The sequence below is a fragment of the Vidua chalybeata genome, chromosome 4 (assembly GCF_026979565.1).
Source record: "Vidua chalybeata isolate OUT-0048 chromosome 4, bVidCha1 merged haplotype, whole genome shotgun sequence".
NCBI classification, from domain to species: domain Eukaryota; kingdom Metazoa; phylum Chordata; class Aves; order Passeriformes; family Viduidae; genus Vidua; species Vidua chalybeata.
In genome coordinates, this window is record NC_071533.1 from 27371941 (window position 1) to 27387944 (window position 16004).

Genomic DNA, 16004 nt, shown 5'->3' on the forward strand with positions numbered 1-16004 from the left:
ATAGTAGTGGAATGGATTTATAAACATCCTCTAAGGAATATTATTCCATTTTGAAATGTCTTAACACGTTTAAGAGGTGTGTTGCATAGGAGCAGAAACAGAAGGTGCAAACCAAAGGAACAAACAATACCCCACAAAGCCAGTGCTAAACTAAGTGTCAAGAAATATATGGACCAGTTTGTACAAGTAGAAAAATACAAATGATTCAAGGGGATCCCAAGGGTCAAACAGCAGTATAAAATGTCTTTCCTTTTATTTATCAGAACAGTTTATCACTTTAATAAAATATTTTTTTCTGTATTTCTTGAGTAAGTCTGCAACAAGAATATCAGGTAGTACTTGTTTTTGGTAGATATTGCATTTTGACCGTGCCAAAACTGAATACTTTATAGGAAGATACATGTTTCTAATATTGAATTGCTTTTGAAAATTAGATGATTTTTTTTTTACTTAAATATAGAAGTTTATTCTCTTCCATAGCTACCATCATAAATCAGCTATTGAAGAAAATCTTAGCTTAGCAGAGACCTTTTGCGTTATGACAGCTTTGTTGTAGAAATGTTGGAATGCTGTACCTTTAAAATATATTTTTTAAGTCAATCAGTAAAACTCCATGCAATTCATTTTATGCTGAATTCATAGTTCTGCTATTTAAGCAGTCACATTATGTTTACATCAATATTATGGAAGTGACATGAAGGAAGTGAACATTTCATTCTTTAAAATTATTGCATTAAAAGTGCAGAAGATACAGAAATAGTTCATGTGGGGCTTGAGGTAAGGGCCTAAGTAGGGTGTGATTTTGTTACCAGCATTAACTTGAATAATGTTTGATTGAAGTCTAATAGCTCTGATTTTTTTTCTATAGTCAAAACAGCCTGCTTCTATTTTCATTCAATCCATTTCATGGGGATGCCTTATTTCTTTTGGAAAAAAGGAATTGCAAATTATAGGCACTGAAGGATTTTTAATTACCTAAATAGTCCTTACAATGGAAAGCCTTCAACAATTTATTCCTTTTTTAAGAAACTGTACCTTTTATCACTCAACCATAGTGTTTATTTTAGTTTGTATGTTTCATTTTGGAACAGACTGTATCATTTTGGGGAGAATTAGCTGAAATATTGGAATAACAGGCTGATTGCCAGACTGGACCAAAAGTTCTGCAGGGAGAAGTGGGAGAAAACACAGGCATACCATCCTACACAAAAATTAACACATCAACAAGGAGCTTAGAGGAATGAGAAATTTCAGAGACATGACAAAACACACTTACATCAAGGGGTTTTTTAGCTGTGTGCTTCCTTTTCAGAGTCTCCGTGGCTTATTTTGTCTGTTGCTGTTTCTATTAGATTTGTCACTTAAAATTCTCTCCAAATGGAATTTCATGAAATCCCAGAAGGCAAGAAGATTGGTAAACCTGCTCTAACTGCTCTAACAATATCATGAAACAGGGTTTGAATTACCAATACACCCGGGAATTCTAATGCAATTATGAGTGTTTACTTACACCATGTGTTTCTCACTGAGCCTCGGCTGTATCAGGATAAACCAAAGGGAGCTAATGTTTTATAGATGGTAAGACTCTGTTTGTTTTCAGTAGGGCTAAGTCTCCCAAAGCACTCAGACACACTAATTAAAGTAAACTGCAGAGGCCCATAATAAAATATATGTGTTTGGAGACTGTGAGATGAACTCCACTGGCTTATTAAAAGTCAAAAGAAAAATATACATTATTTATGACTTCAAAGGGACACATTGTGAGCTCCAGTTTATTTAAAGGATTAACTAAGCATTGGTTATTGGTGACCATCTGAACAGCTTTCCTTTCACAGTTCATTAGTTATGTCATATATGTGGGAAGTCATAATTTGGGTTTAGATCAAATATTATTAATCAACTAAATTATGGAGGGTACACCAACAATATTAAATGTAATCTTTAGGAAAATAACACCTTACAAATCCACTTTTCTCCAGTTGCCCAATTACATTTCAATACATAAACAAAAATCCAACAGATGTATGGCAAGTTTTATAGAGCTGCTGATCTCCGGAGTGGGTTTTTTTTTGGCAATAAATACAACACATTAAAAATACCAAATGGAATTGGAAAGGAAGCACTTTGTAGGCCATTAGGTTCTTTGGGCTATACCAGAAGTATAAATTCACTTACTGTGAGTACTGCTGTAATTTACCTAAAATATTTAGTTTTAAAAAAATTACCAGATATGTGGGTATGAGGGGGAGCCCAGGGTTTCCAGTGAAAAGGGCGCTGGGAAACAGTATTTTCTTTCCTATTCTTTTTTTCAGTAGTGTACCCTGTGAATCTTTTTTTCTCATTTTTCTAATAATTCTACTTACCCAACTTTTACTTATGACTTAAAAGCTGTATGGAAAACATTTGGCTGAGCAAAGACAAGCAGGAGTACCCACACACACACACACTCATGAGCCTGGGAAGTGACATATTTTTATTATGTTCTTCTGTCTTTCTGTCTTCCATTATATGTTTAATACAACTCAGATTTTAAGGGAGGAAAAATTAAAAGATTCAGTAATAGAGCTTAAATCAATAAATTTTGCATGGGCAGTAAGGCATGTAGAGTTTGCTGATATTTTAATTAAATTGTTTCTTTAAAAGTGTTGAAATTTGTAGGTTTTTTTTTAATGTAGCTGTTTAAATAAGAAACTCAATTAAGTCAAGGTTACAAAACCACTTATTCATGTGCTAAGTATTTAATTCAAAGTAGTTTTTTTAGGGCTGTTTGTATTTTCACTGACATGACTTAGGAGAGCAAATGAAAATTTCAGTCCCTTTTGTTTTAAATATGATGGGCTGAGGTAGTTTTTTTTAATATTGTATTGTCATCTTTGGATCAACTCAACAAATATGCCAGCGTTGGTACTGCCTCGAGCTTGTAGGTTTGTTTTTCTAATATAAACACTGGGGGTAAGGAGAATGGAGGCAACAAGTTCTACAGTCCAAATCAGCATCATTCTGCTGTTCCACCACTGAACACTGTGAAATCCTAAAATTGAGGGAGACTTGGCTATCCTTTGTATTTTTCACTCGGTGGATCAACAATCAGTCTGTGTTTCTGCAAATAGCATCACCTATAAGATAAAATATTCAGCAGTGGAGGTCTGTTTATTGCTGCTTTCAATTCAGTCCTTTTTGCCCAAGCTACCAACAGGCAGTGGAAGTCACTTAATTTAGAAATAAATTCTAAAATAGCAAAGCTTTGCCAAAATGTGTACAAAACTTATATCCTGATGAACAACAGAACTCACAAATATAAGTATTATGATATATTATGTATCATATATATTTGAATATTTAATATGTTTAAAGTGAAGTTATATTTATAAATATTAAAAAACTCTTCCAAAGGTCACAAAATCCCATCATGCACCTGTCCCATTTTACAATTACAGATGAGAGGAAGAACACCTTACAGTGCAGGTTCTTACCTTTTCTGTTTCTGTGATGGGTGTCTTCACAGCCTTTCCCAGTCAGCTGACATAACTGAGGTTTCCCCAGGCATTTACAAACCTGGGAAGTGAAGGTGATCATGATTCCAGATCCCACATTAGGCATTCATGGGTGAGTAACCATTTCATAAGACACAACTTACATGCCTTGAGTGGAGGTATGCCTGACACTTCAGTGCTCCTTCCCAGATGATCCTTCCCAGGCTTGTAGGGAGATCTGGATTTCTTGCCAAATGTCTTCTCTTTCTTATGCATCGTACATAAACAAATGGTCTCTCAGTTTTCTCCAGGGCTATATTTTTATGAAATCTTTAGATTTATATGTCCTGTAAAAGCAAGGCTTTCTTTTAGAAACTGACATACATTTAGGAAAAAAAAAAAAAAAAAAAAAAAAAAAAAAAAAGGAGGATAAATTCCTTTGAAAGGTTTGAAGCTAAAATACAGTATTTTTTAAAAAAAAAAGGTTTTTTGCAGATGAGAGTTGCTCTGTTTTATTCAACTGTTTGGGGGAAAATTATGGTTTAACATAAGTGGTAATTTATCTTGGACAGTAAACATAAGATGGTAATTTATCTCAGTCAGTAAACCTAAAGCTTCATCTTTAACATAATTCTATCATTCATACTTTCTTCAGCATGAAACAGAATTTTGGAGGTTGGACAAAGACAGCTTTCAAAATATTATGCCAGTTCTTCATCCTCTGCTAAGGATTAGTATACAATTGGATTTATAGTGCTCTTTCCCCCTTCATAGCACTCTATGGTGCAAATTACAGGAAAGCAATCTAAAAGTAAATCTATAAAGTAATTAATTTAAAACAAACAACATCTCACAGGAAACTCGATTTTGTGGACCTCACTGTGAAAAATACTTTGTTCAAGTTAGCTTCTAAACTTCAGGACTTCAGAGTAACACTGTATATATTTTGAATTAAAGCAATTGACCTGCTGGAAGACTAGAATAAAAGAGAACTGATTCTGATATGCAATATTTTATCACCTAATAGTGTATCATTTACAAAGACAAATTGTAAAATTATGAACAATTCATCTTGAAATGATCATTGAACTTAGAAACAACAGTACATTTCAGAAGGTGGCCTTCAATAGATTAATGAGTGCTCCTGCCCTTTTCTATATCTGTAGCCTAATTTGTCTGAGGATGGGTTGTCTTTGAAGTCAGGTTTAATTTACTGCCTATGAGTCCTTTAATAGATGTCTCCACAGCAGATATGCTTACATGGAAAATCTTACATGAAGCAGGTTCACACCTTACAGATAGAAAGAATGCATTATAGGCACCCCTGTCATAAATCGGTAACTGCGGTGTTATGAGGTTTGTTTTCTGACTTCCTTAATAGTATGCACAGACAGAAGATCGAGGTCAATAGCTAATACAGGTTTCTTAAACTGTTAATTGATCATTAAATTGCAATGAAAGTATTCCAATTAGATGTCTTTGTGCATTTGATGTTATGCTTCCCTTTTTGCATCAAATAGTATAAGCATAGCAAATTCTACTGGCTGAAAATTTTACCTTTTTGTTTGGGATTTTTTTACAATGTTGCATTGCATATTTTCCTGCTAGATTTTACTTTATTTTTGTTAAGGACTATAGTAGATATGTAGAAGACATTTACTAACAGAAGGCTATCGAAGATAAAATTATGTTGACTTAGGAATTTTTTTACTGGTTTAAGAACATAATGTGGCTTTCCTTTGAATATATAATGTAAAAATATTCTTCGAATTGCTGAGTGATTAAATGAATGTTAGCTTTTTAGATTTAAGCAACTGTAGAATGGTCAAACACAGAGAGGAAAAAATGGTGCTCTTGGGTTCAGCACCTAAGTTGCTGTGAATAGATGCTCTTCAGTGTGCATAATGATTCAACTACATAAAATCCTTTTTCATCCATTGGAGACAAAGGAAAAAAATAGTTCTAAATAGCATATTTTTAACCTATTACACCCTCAAATTAGAAATTAAGCTTCTGCTTATAAGTAAGGTATTATTATAAGTGATAATGAGTAATGATAATTGCTGCTCATGTATGCTATATATATGTCAGTAGAACAACATCTGAGCTAATGTCAGGAAATTTGCCCTGATCACAGAAACTGAAAAGGAAAAAGTGCTGTTAAGATACAACACTAAAATGAAGATTAAGAATGCTTTCCAAGCTATTATTCACTCTAGATTATTTTATCTGGAAGCTCAATTATAGAACCCAGCAGGAGTCTGATTGTAAAGCAGAAAACCTGACTCCACAAAGACACATGGGCAAGCAGACAGCAGAAAAGAGTAAAGCTTATTTGCTTTCCAAATCCAGGAGTAACTGGGAGTATGTAACTATACTCTCACCACAGAGCAAGCCCTCTGCTGAATCAGTATCTGAAGCCACTTATGCAAACAGAATCTGGCAGAACAGCCCAGCCATGAGAACTGAAGATTAGCAGAGGTGAGCAACTTTGCCCCTTTCTGCTCTGAGAGCTGGCTTGACATGAGAGTACAATTTAGGGAGAGTGAGATTTGGGCAAGATGTGTCATAGTGGAGCCTGGAAGACTGACTGTTTTCTGCCTTCTGGGTTGCTATTTCCTGTTTGCACAAATATATTTATCTATGGAGTTCTCACATGTTTATTTGGAGAATGTTTCTTTACTCTTTTCTTTTGCGCAACACCTTCTGAAAGAGCTTTTGAGTACTTGGAAGCAGAAAAGAAACAAATTGACTTACAAGTCACTAGTTTGTTTTTGAAGACCAGAATTAAAAGCATTTCTTTACTTCAGAGCCCAAGTAGCAGAGGTGAGCAATGGCATCTTGACATTAAGTCTGGCTTACTTCAAATGCGTGCTTATAGATCCCACTCAAGTGAGAAACTTTACTATTAACATCAGTGTAAAACATCAGTGACATTCCTGTCTAAAACAACATCAAAAATTTCAGCTAATCAGGATTTATGCAGGCAAACCTTATCCCTCTAAAGAATATTCAGTAAATGCACAAATAGAAATGTGTTTATTTTTCTTAGAGAAAGTCAAAATATGAATAGGAATCTATGTCATCTTTGAAGACAAAGCTGCAAGTACAGGAGTGCCTTCTGACAATTAATAGTAATGTTTCTTACCGAAATAATCAAAGTATTGAGTACTTTTTATTCCTAAAAATCCAAATTCAGGCATTTTGCAGCTTCTTGAAAAACTAATATTTTAAAATAATAAGCACTAAAGGGCTTTAAAATAATAAGCACAGGCTTTAGAGTACAGAATAGTTCAGTATGGGCAGAAGAGGCTGGCATATCTGGAAAGCATCACCTTGTGTACCTGGTAGAGTTTCTACCACAGTCACATGAAGGAATAGTGTTGAGGTGTTCCTGGCATCTGGTGCTGGATAATTCTGGGACAACCAGCATTGCTTGGAGCATGAAAAACACTCTGCCAGTCTGTGTGTCCTGTGCCTGCACTTAGCTCACCATGTACATTGTCAAGTCCCACTGGATTCCCTGTTGTGCATCCTGCTCAGAGAAGAGTCTGTTTAGCCAGCCAAAGGCTGTTGTGGCAGATGCTTTGGTTTTATTTCTATATTAGAAAATTCCACCTTTTTCCCAGATAATCTTTGATCTTAGATAGTTGTTGAACTCTCTAATTATTTTCACCTTGCAGATTCATTACATAATTTTCTATTATTCTCTCAGATTTTTCTACTAATAAGAATGTAAATTGGTTTACTTATCTCCAATGGATTGATACCTCTACAAAATTCCTGGAAGAGGGATTGCTAACTTTGTTGAATTTGTTTTCTTTATCATTAATGATAAACCCCATCTTTCTTTAAATATCACAGAGATTTTTGGTCATTGGTTTGCTGAAGATTATTACTTACAGGAGGTATGTTGCCAGCTAAAATTGATATATTTTGGCATAGTGCTTAAGCTTTGATATTTCTGTGTTGTATCCATCTACATCTTCTCTAACAATAAGGTCAATGGCAATGCCAAGCAGGAGGAGTGAGAGACTGCGTCCTGATTAATTCCTAATTTTGCATTCTGGGATCGTTGTGTTCCAATAGAACAGGGTGAATAATTCATTGTGAACAATTGACCACTGTTTGCCTGTTTTTCCAAATGGTCCACAAGCTGATCATGTTTCAACAAAGCCATTTCTTTGATTGCATTCACTCCACACCACTTCTTCATGCTTCCTGTTCTCTAAATCAGAGATTCATCTCCCTTCAGAAATAGTTTTATTTACTCTACTTCCTTTCCAGATGCATGTGCCATGTACACTTCCCCCCTGTGATTCACAAACACTAAGTAATTAAAAACAATCCTTGAAAAAGTGAGAATAAATGAGCTATCATGGTGTATCCAATGCATTGCCAGGTCTAACAAGACCATGTGTCTGAGTTGTCTTTTGACATCCTTAGAAGATCTTAAAAATATCCAAAAGTACCAACCTGTCATGGTTATGTTCATTACCTTTCTCCTCTGTGAGATGATTCTGTCACTTAATTTTGAGTCATATATATTGTTCCCTATGTACCATCCCAAAGAACACAAGATGCAATGTTGTACTTGGTTTTAGAGATCAAAAGGACACTTTGCCACAGAAATATTGGCATCTGTATTTCCTTAGAGCTGGCTACAGACATCTATTATCTATTGAAAAAGCTGATACCATTTAAAGAAAATATAAATGCTCTTTTAGTTGGTTTGAAACGTGGCGCACAGAAAAGATGTGATTTTGTTATTTTCTTCACTGGTTAAATGATCAAAAGCATTAGAGCTCTGTAAAAAAAATATTTTTGGGGGAACCCTGTCACTACAAGGAGTATATTTTTTTTAGACCAAATACAGAAATTAATTTTAGAATATATAAGCTGCAATAGAAATTTTCCACTTTTAATTAATATTCATTCTAGTCAATGCAAAACCATTCCACAACTCCTTAGAGTGAATTAATTTCTGTGTCTCTTTATCCTGTCTCCATCACTACCAGGACCAGAAAAAAACACACACATATATATATATATATATATATATATATATATATATATAATGTGCAGTAAAATAAATATATATATATATATAATGTGCAGGAAACGACAATTCTCAGTTTATATATATATATATATAAATATATATATATTATATAAATATATATATATATTTATTAGTTTATATTATATTAGTTAATATATATTTATTAGTTTATTAGTTTATATATATATATATATATATATATATATATATATATATATATATATATATATATATAAACTGAGAATTGTCGTTTCCTCCACTAGAAAGATCTTTTTCTACTCAGTCCTAAGCATATCCTTCTTCCCCAACCTAGATAAAATTCAGTGGTTTTTTACTCTTTTGGGATCAAGGAGACCTAAATTTCATCCAGTCTTGCAGTTATTAGAGCTGTTTCTAGTGTTTGACTGAGTAACAACTGAAACACACAACCTGTTTTCTTTGAATGTTTATCTCTGTAAATTCATACCTCACCAGTCAGCCCAGCTACTCAGTGATTTAGAGTAAGCATCCTTTCCTCATGTCACCACGGATTATAATCCTTAGTATGTAGTAAAACCAAATAATACATATTTCTCTGCATCTGTGAAATATTTTGAGTGAAGCTACATCGCTTGAGGTCACTGGGAGGAAAAAAAAGACCCAAGAGCTGTTTCGGAACAGTGACAAGAAGAGTTCACAGGCATCTTGGCAAGTTTGCCAACTAATCTGGAGAGATAATAGTTTAGGACCTTCAATATATGAAGAAGGAGACTAGGTTAAAGTTTGGCTTTTTTCAGCAGTTCCTTCTGGCAGGCATTCATTGCATTTGTGTGGCATTAGAAGACTGTGGATTAACATGTTTTGTCATGCTTGTGTGCCTTCCATGGGACTGAACATTTGTCAGATTTACTTCTTTGCAAACTTTTGCTTTGAACTTATAGATCAGGTAAGAAAACATTTCTGAAAATTGGACCTAGAATTAAAGGACTTCTGTGTAAATTTCTCCTATTTCATTCAAAACTGCAGAAGTTTACAAACAGTGCCTCACTCTACCTGAAACTCCAGCTCCAGTTTTGCATCAACTCTGAATTCAAGCCAAACCCTATCCCAGCACAGCCCCCTGCATCATAAGCATTCAAGCCATGTAACTTGAGGCCTCTCTAAATAAATCTTCCACTGAAGCCTTTTTGCTTTGTTTTCAGAAATTTGTAATTAGTGCTTCAGACTCTTCTGGTACCTCTGCCTAGGAATGAAATATGCTAGGTTTTTATTTGTGAAGATAAAGTGTATTCCTCTGAGAACAGCAACTGATTTTTTTCCAAAATGACAAGTGCACAATGTGCTAAAAGTCATGAGGCATCCCTGTGGCTTTCTTGTGGTGGGCAGTCCTTGAAATATTTCTTAAAGAGGACTAACTCATACAACCCCCTTAAAGACAGAGAAGCAGAAGATGGTTAAGTGATTTGATCCACTTGTCAGGAAAGCTGAAGACTGTGTGTGTCTTGACAAACTTGGCATCCTGTGCCAGTGCCTGTGACCTTGCTGCCTAAGTTCACATGCAGCAAACTGGTGCACATTTCCTGATACACAGATAGTCAGAAGCAGCATGCAGGTATAAACAGTGAAACAACTGTCCTGATTTCTTTTCAGGGACAAGATTCCTTTTCATCTTAAAATTTTCCACAAAATAGTCTGATATTTAAAACATCATCCACTATATCTGTAAATGTGCAAAATGAATAAATGGGCTTATTTTCTCTTCTCCCACTGCTACATAGTTTCCCCAACCATATATTAGGCCATTTCTGAGGTAATACATATAATTCAGTGACAAATCCACTTCAGCCTTCGTAATGCCCTTCGTTTTTACTTCAAAACATTCACTGACTCTCATGGATTTGTACTATTTAACACCCAGATAAAGGTAAGCTGCCTTTTTTAATAACGATGGATTACATGTTCTCGTTACATGCTCTGATTCAATTGGATTTTTCACTGTGAGCACATCTATTCCAGAGAAAACAGTAATGCCAGTGTGAAAACAGTTACAGTTATTAGAAAGGTAAACAATCTGAACCAAAAATTAACATCAACAGAAATTAGTTACTGTTGAAATTAGTTAGAAGTTACTGCTTCAAAGGCCTGCTTTTTCCTTCCTTTTGCAGAAGTATATCTACATTTTTTTCTTTACAAGTATATTATTAGAAAGAATAGAGGCAGACTATTTGGTGAGATCTTTTCTACTAGACTGGGGCACTGACAAAATTTTTCCACAGAGATGAGTACCAGTGCAGAGGGCAGCTTCCACACCCTTCAGAATAGGGCTGTTCCTTGCTAGTACCCCAAGGGGGATGAAGTTGTGATGAGATAATACCCCCAATTGCTCTCTGAAGATGGCAAGCCAAGACTCTTTAAGAGGATACTGCAGTGAGTGGTTGTATTTCTATACCAAAAGTGCACAGGTTCCAGTAACTTTCTGGCCCTCACAAAAGTTCAGAGCTTATAGTGAAATTTGCTGAGGAGTCTGGTGTCCACCTAGATGCATCTAGCCTTGAACATGCTGCAGTGCTGGGGACTAATGCATCAAATCATATAATGTGCACTATTAATGTTGGAGTAGAACTCTTTCCACTTAGGAAAGCTTTTGACTATGTAACTAAGTCCTATTGAAGGAAACAGCAGCTAAATGTTACCAAACTGGGGAGTTGCTGAAATGCTTTGGCTGAGCTGGGGCCTGAGACTGTCATTGCTCCTTCATATGGGCAAAAAAGGTCAACCCATTAAAATGTGTACTTTAAATGGCTTCTCCACTGAAATTCATCCAAGAAGATTTACACACTCTAATATATTTTGAGATGTTCCTCTGGGCAGAATACCATGAAGCCTGCACACCTGTCCTGCTGGACAGATGATCTCCAGGGGAGAAGAGCTCGTAAAGATCTGGTTATTTGTTTAGCCACCCTGTCTCAGACATATGGAATTATATAACCTTGTTTTTGTAGGATTATTTTGCTAAAATAATATGAATATCACATTTTTTTCCTCTAAAACATATTACAATATAATGTTGCCCTGAGAGAGAAAACGGGAAGATGTGCAGCTCCTCCTGTTTCATTTCCTGCTTTCACGGATTGTTGTGTTACTAAAATATTTTTATTACAGAAGAACTTGAAGCAATATACATTGTTTGTCAGAGGATTATTTATAGTCCCTTTAAGCTGAATTTCTGTAATGAAATCCATTTACAGACATTCCACAGTGCCCTATGGTTACTTGCTTATGCAAATGAAATGTGACCCTTGAAATAAGCCTCTTGCCCTTGCTGTCACCCTCCTTGGCTTCAAAGGTCTGCAGACAATCACTTCTTAAGTGAGTGGGGTTTTTTTGTTTGGTTTTGAGTGGGGAAATAAGAAAATGAAAAAAGAAAAACCTTTCCATTGCATGGTTTTCTTGCAGAGATTCATAGTGTCTGGCTGGTTTTGTGAGATAATGCTCATTTATGTTAGATGTTAAATAGGAAACATCATTTTACAAACATTCTTCTTAGATTAAATCCTTTTAAATGTGAGATTCTTATATAACAATGTTGGAAATATTCAAGTGATTTAAGTAACTGGATTTAGGTTTTCTTCCTCAGTTGTACTTTGAATTCCAAACTCAGATATCTGGTATTAAAGGTCGTACTTCTGTGCTCACAGGTGTGCAGCTTCAGCCTGACATACTTGCAGAGCCAATTCTTTAGTAGCCTGTGGGGGAGAAAAAAAAAAGGTCTGAAATTCTGCCCTGTAAAAATTATTTTATTTTATGACTATGCTCACAGTTATCTACACTGATAGAAATGACTGAGTAAATAAATAGATGCAATACAGAAAAAATATGAATATATAATTATTTCAGAGATGTAAAGAGAATAACTTTTAACAAAAATTAGTTGTTCTGCATTTTTAATTATTATCATCTTCTGTCAGAAAACTCAAGAGAACGGACCATAACACAATAATAAGGGCTATTTTTGCAGTTAATTGTACATGTCAAGTCATTGCATTACTTGCATTTCACATGTTTCTGCAATCATTGGCATTGTATTAAAATTTAGCATGCAACATCATGGCACTGACAATAATAGTTTTATGATACTTTTTTGAAAATATTCCTAATGGTTTACCATCTCTTAAATTAAGCAAAACAGTCATAAAAATAATGAAACATTTTGACTGCAGAGAGTTCTGTACAGATAGAAAGATTAAGGGAAATGCATCTTGAGATGATTGGTTACATTCTTTTCAAAGAGGAAAATTTCAACAAAAACCAGTGACAAAACCACTTCTTTCTCATTTTATGTATGACATCAGTAAATAAAATAAACTGACTTCAAATGAACCAGGCTGTCCACAATGATGGTATCGCAGCTATAGTACTTGTCAGGAGCATAGTAGACTTCCTTATCACCTATCTAGTTTCTTTTTAAGTTCCATTGTAAGTCGAAATTGAATACCTGAAGTTATTGTATAGACAGCTTTGCATTTTTGAATCTTATTATTTATAGGTGATTCCAGCTGTTTTTTATTACAAAATATTTGTATTTTAAGGCCATGTTGAAGATAAGTAGACAGCCATGACCCCACAAACTCCTGAGGCCTTTTGCAGTAAGTGGGGCTCAAAAAAAAAAAGTGAGGCAAGGGCTGAGATTCTCTAAATAGAGGACTGCAGCCCTGCATACATTTCATAACCTGTGCAAGGACATGGGAGAGCAACTTCCATAACTCCATGGACTCGGTGCTTTTTACATCATACTGGGCTTCCTCCAGTCAGAACAATAGTTCAGTGCCATTGTCCATGGACCAGAATGGAGCTCCAGATTCCAATATTTCCCCTTTCTTCTGTGTTCTGCAAGCATCAGCAAAATGGGCTCCCAACCCACTCCAGCATTTGTTACCCCAATCTAGAACTGGGTCTGGACAGAGGGTCTAAAATTCTATCTCTGTGGCAGTCCACAGAAACATTGACAAAAAAAGCAGCTAGACAACTAGAGAGCAGGGAAAGAGGCACTTGGCTTTGTTGGTCCACTGAAAATATGAAACTACCTCAGAGAAGGAAGAAATTGGTAGAATAAAAGTGATTTAGAATAAACTTTTGGTTCTTTTATTTTAGAAATTAAACCTTAATTACACTGAATTATTATAATTATTATTATAGGCAAGTTCTTCCTTGAACAAATTACCTTTATTTTTGCATCTTCCACAGAATTCTCCTGAGTAAATGTGATAGGAAAGTCATTTTACAAGCAGCTTTTTCTACTTTTTCGTTCACTGTCTAGAAATACAGCAGAGAAATTTAAGGTCTAACTTGTAAAAATAGTGAGTATGCACAAGTGCATCTGAATTCCAAGCCGGACCTGACTGTAAAAGAGAGAAAACAATTCTAGTACTCTGTAAAACCAAGAGCTAGTGTCTCAAAGTCTGGATAAGCACATGAATTAATATTGTTACCTCCCATTCACCTCCCTTTGCAATGACAGGTCAATATTTGTGATACAGCTGGATACAGTATGGGTAGGACTATGAGGAAATAAATCATTCATAATACATATCAGATAAAGAATGACATTCACAATAACAAAGCCTAGAGCTACTCACTCAACAATGACACTGAGACTAAGACTAATACCATATTGTATGGCTACAGGAGAGCTGAAGTAAGGTTGTACAGATTTTCAACAGCTATGGAAACTTTTGTTTCCATAGGTCAAGATAGGGCCTCAACTTCCTTGGCATATACAATTTGTATAACTACTTCCTGGTGAGTAGGTTGCCACAGTAGGCTTTTAAAGTCCTACAGAGTGAGAATGTATGAAGACACAGATCCTGATGAGCTCAATTATCTTCTCCCTGTGACTTCTACATATGTTAAAGTTGTGGATATCTATGTCAATAAAAGCATGATATCCTGATGCTTATGGACAGATCTCATGAGAATTTCTTGTCATTTTAGTATGATTTCAGCTTCAGACATTGTTTTCTTCTTCTAATAGAATTGAATACCTCATTCATTAAGAAATGCTCAGTGGCTTGTTGAACTATGTCTCTTCTGACTGTGTTTCGTCTAGGATTACTTGCTTGCAAACATGTCAATATGATCCCCCAGAGTACAAGTGCTTACTTCCTTTTTAGGAACAGTACAAATGATATGAGTGCTCATTCTCCTGGATGCTCATCAGTCAGGTGAAGTGGAGAGTTGAGATGCAGGCACTTAATTCACATAAATATCATGGAGTTCCCACTTGAGTCAGCTAGCTGGCTACATGCAATAAAAATTAAGAGTACAAATGCTGCACATACTTCAGCTGGCAGCCACCTGCTTTACTGCAGAAAACAGGATAATCCTTTTGTCTGATGAAAGTCCTTCACCACTTTCCCACAGTTCCTTTTGTGCTCCACAGAAACCAACAAGTTCTCCTGCAATCTCCTGGAGATAAAAAAAAAAAAAAAAATAGAGAGCCTCATTTTGTAGAGGACAAAAAGCTGCAGTCTACCCCACAAAAGCTATAGCTCCCCAGCAGGCTTGTTATGAATCCCAGTGGAAGGGAGAATATACACACAGCTTTATGCTACATGGGTGAACCTGCTGCCCAATATGTAGAGCTAATCACCAAAGCTAACCTTGCAAGAGAGACTAAATTGGGATTTTTTTCCATCCATCATCTTTAGGGATTACTATTTCTAGTCAAAGAATGCCTATAAAATATTAAAAAATGGCTTCAACCAGCCTTTTGCCCTCACCAAATTCTATAAAACCTGTCACTGAATGACATGCCATACAGATATGAAATTCCTTTTTTAATATGTAGGCTGGGAGGAAGAGAAAGAATAAAGTTCACAGTGACAGAAGTCCAAGAGACTCTTAGGATTACTTTTTCTTCATATTTTCAGCACTCATTTCTTTTAAACATTAACCAGAAGTATAGAGTGTAAAACCAGCTGTGCTTATTTCTATACTGCAAAGTTTGGTTAGATTTGAACTCTTTGTACTGTAACCTACTCATCTTTCAAACATATGTTTGTTTTTTTTTTTTTTTTTTGTCTTTCCAAGTCTATGGTCTCACCCTAGCAGAATACCACTTGTGTGGATCAGTGGGGTTTGTGGCCTGGGTAAGGACTTCTGTGTCTTTGTTACAGAAAAGCCCAGCTGAGCTATTTATGCAAGCAAGGACTATTTGCAAGTAATTTTCAGGATGCAGCTGCGCTGTGAGAAGTATTGTATAGTCTATAAAAATAGTGGGTATGCCTTGTAATCTTAAAGTCCTGGTATGTTTGCATGGAAACTCCGCTAATGTCCTTACATTGTTTCTTATGACCTCACAGAGGAGCAATGTACGTTCAGGAAGTCTATTCCCAGAGCTTGTCAGGGTCTGACATTTTAATCATGGAAAGCAATTCATCTTATTTTCAATACTAACTTAAGGATGACTTAATCAAATGGCTAAAAAGTAC

General features: G+C 35.4%; 1 long non-coding RNA gene across 1 annotated transcript; it reads right to left on the reverse strand.

Moving 5' to 3' along the window:
• Positions 1-11963: 11963 nt before the first annotated feature.
• On the reverse strand, positions 11964-15704 carry LOC128786785 (uncharacterized). Its single transcript, XR_008430475.1, has 4 exons — positions 15617-15704; positions 14853-14979; positions 13736-13827; positions 11964-12260 (listed from the first exon to the last, which is right to left on the reverse strand). It is a non-coding gene; the product is annotated as an uncharacterized LOC128786785 (long non-coding RNA).
• Positions 15705-16004: the final 300 nt, after the last annotated feature.